At 42.5% G+C, this 3,345-nt stretch overlaps 1 long non-coding RNA gene across 2 annotated transcripts in view; it reads right to left on the minus strand.

Annotated features, from left to right (window-relative positions):
- Positions 1-419: 419 nt before the first annotated feature.
- LOC114068966 overlaps positions 420-3,345 on the minus strand; it is a 15,805-nt gene continuing 12,879 nt past the window's right edge. For both annotated transcript variants that reach the window (XR_003573694.1, XR_003573693.1), the window contains one exon: positions 420-669. This is a non-coding gene — a long non-coding RNA (uncharacterized LOC114068966). The remainder of the gene's footprint in view (positions 670-3,345) is intronic.

Consider the following 3,345-nt stretch of genomic DNA (forward strand, 5'->3'; position numbering starts at 1 on the left):
ACGGACAATGAATGAATATTCAACAACTGATATCGAGAAGGTACAAAAGCCCAGTTTTCAAACAAGTTTTGTGTGTCTCTGGCGGGGCACCGGCCCCCCAGGCCACCCAGCGCTGTTTGCTTTATTATCGCTTGCTTAATAAATTTATCAATTTTTAATTGGAACTGAGTTGTCAAAATTCTTAAACTAACTTATAACACCTTGAAAATGACATCCGTAACTCTTTCTGATACATGAATGTTAAAATCTTCACCGATTTTCCAAACTACAACTTGAAGCAACCAACTGCATCAGCTTGGGAATGCCCGAGAGAAGAGAATTCATTCAGAACATCCATCTCTTGGTACAAAGACAAGTGGCTTGCACAGGGCAGGCTGCCCAGAGTGTTGTGATGTACCCTTTGTTTCTCCTTACCATACATCTTGCCTTCGTCTGACAAGATAATCTTCCGCCGACCACATGGTGGGTAGATGGCTAGCGCTTCCTGGAAGCTCTGCTCGATGTCCGGACTCCACACCCCCTCAGCGTCATTGTCAATGGGTTTGTCCAAGGCCTCGCTGCCCCCCGAGTCGTTGCTCCCCTCAGGGGAGGTGGGAGAACTCCACTCGTTGGAGGTAATGGTGCCAGCTAGAAACTCCAAGGTGCCACGTGGAGAAGCAGACTCAGAACCTGTAATGGCAAGCACATCGCAAGTCAGTTGGAAATTTTCCTCTCTAGGAGAATGTGGAGATACTAGGGAAAAAAAAAAAAAGTTTAGAAACCTCAGTGAGGAGGGGTTTTACTTCAAGTTTACCTTAAACGGTAACTCAACCATGTGCTTGATTTCTCTTTATGTTGAGATGAAAATCTTTTCTGATAAAACAGCCTGCTCCAATCTCTCTTTGGCTCATTAACTCTCTGTCACTTCCCAGTTCTCCTCAGATGTGTCTTCTTGTCTGTGTCTTTATCTCCCTATTTCTTTCTCACTCTGCTGCTATTATCCGTGTAACTGTTATTTAACTTTCTGAAGCACACACACAGGGACTCAGTCTGTGTGAAAGACTATACAAAATACAGCAGTGATGAATTATCTAGTCATCGCTGAGCACTGGGGTTGAAATCTTCTTAGATACTGTTTCACTGGATCAGAGTTAGTAGTCGGTGTCATTTCTAACATTGACATTTCTTCTCAAGGATCATCTGCGCTTTCAAAAGCCGTTCCTGGAGCCAGACAGTTTAATGCAATGTCTCCCAAATCTCAGCACCATATTCTGGCAGGAGCAGAAAGCACCATGAGTAAAGGCATAACAGCACTAGGTTGCAGGTCAAGAACCTGGGTGCTTAGACTGTTCCTACCGCTCATCTTAAAATCGACCTTTGGCAAATTCCTTCAGTTCCCTCTGCCTCTCTGCCCCCTTATCCTTTACCGGTCCCAGGCTATTAGATTTGCCACTGGGCGGGGGCAGAAATTGGTTTCTCATTGGACCTAAGCAGGCAGCTGCAAGATCTTGGAAACTACAATAAATTACAGTCTACTTATAAATGCCTAGAGTAGAGGCTGGAGCCACTGAGTGGAGCTGATGAAACACTCACTGAGAAAGACTTCAGACCACACAGACACTTCCAGTCAGCCATCAGGGAGACAAATGCCTTCTAAAGACACAGATCATTCCCCTTCCTTAATCCCAAAGTTGTTTGTTTACCATTTTAATAGTTTAGGTTATCTGGGCTACAAAGACTGTTCACAAGCCAGCATTTGAGAATCCCTCCAGAGAGTTCAAAACTTCCCTGTGTATCACCACATGAGCTGCGTGGTAAGAAAATCAGAATAAGAATTTTTTTCCAAGAGCAACAGAATCAAACCTGTCATGAAAAAGAGTAAGGAAAGAGCTCTGACTTGCCAAGTCTCTAGCTCAGAAATATCACATTGAAAATATAAAGGGGGAGCCGGGAATAACTGGAGCATGGTCTATGTAAAAAATTAGATAGAAAATAAAACTGTGCAGTTAGGCTATGCCTTAGTTGATAAAAAGGAAAAGTGAGTCCATTCGTTACACTTCAGAAGTTTAAAAATTCAGGACTCCTGGCTCCAGAAACTTTTCTGACACTTTTTTTAAGTCCTTGGATTTTGTGTTTACAAAAATCTTCTCTGAGACCATAATGACGAGATTTTATTTTTTTAAGAGAAACTGAAAGTCTTTAGGAATTTTAACATTTCGAGAGCTGAAGTTGTAAAAAGACTTGACAACACTGGCTCTCAGAAGGTTTTTCTGCTCCTTCATGACTGTAGGCAGCAGCAGATATATATTTTATGTCTCCATAATACACCAAAAGTTAAGGAAACAAGTAAGACAGCACCGGGCCTTTTAGTAATTTCTAGACACATTGTACTGTGCAGCATTTTAACAAGTGCTTCACAAAGACATTTAGTATACAACTTATTTCCTGTTAGAACATGTGAACCACTCTCCATCCATCCATTTCAGCCCCTATATCAATTATTTCAATCTTCTTGACCCGTAGTATACATTTTCAGAACTCTAATGAACGTGAGAAGAAAAAATGAAATGGGAGGACAGGGGGGCAGAGCAGAAAGGGCAACTCACACTTGGCCTTTACCAATGGGATAGGCATCCCAAGCACACTGTCAATGGCATCAAAGCAGACAATGTGACTTTAAGAGACCCTGAAATTAAGGGTAATAATTGCTTCCCATACCAAGAATCTACCACTAACACATCACCTTTCCCTGACAGAGGCTAATAAAACATTACATGGGTATCCAAGAGGTTGTCCTGCTGGAGAATTAGTGTTGAGGAGTAAGCTTTCCACGGGGAGACTCTGACAGAAAAACAGACGTTACGTGTTCCAAGTGTTCTTCTTTTGAAATTTCCCCAATCATCCCTAGTCCCTGGAGGCTCTCGAGATCCCCCCATAGTTAATGTACATTGAAATATTCACAAACACAAGGCATAGACTAGTTTTAACTCAGGCTGACAAACTGAGAAATGGAAGGGTTCAGAAAGAATCCTAAGGTATGACAGCAAGTGTATTCATCCCACCACCTGCATTGGGAGCTGCAAGTCTCATAACAGCCAGCAGGCTCCACACGAAGTGAAAACATGCTCTGCTTGCTCATCTATGTGACTCCCATAGCCATGGTCACTGGAAGATGCTCCTCTGCTGTCAAGCCAAATCCCCTAGCAATACATACAAGCAGACAAAGTCATCTAGGGAATGAAGGACTATCACGACCATAAAAAGCACCAACTTTGAATCCAGTTATTTTCATCTTCTTAACGTCCATGCTGACACAGATGAATACCTAGCAGATGATTTCATCATGGCACACTCCTAGGTTGAAAC

This window comes from Empidonax traillii, unplaced genomic scaffold (genome assembly GCF_003031625.1).
Source record: "Empidonax traillii isolate 1590-97213 ecotype Southwest subspecies unplaced genomic scaffold, ASM303162v1 scaffold1156:size184309, whole genome shotgun sequence".
Classification (NCBI taxonomy): domain Eukaryota; kingdom Metazoa; phylum Chordata; class Aves; order Passeriformes; family Tyrannidae; genus Empidonax; species Empidonax traillii.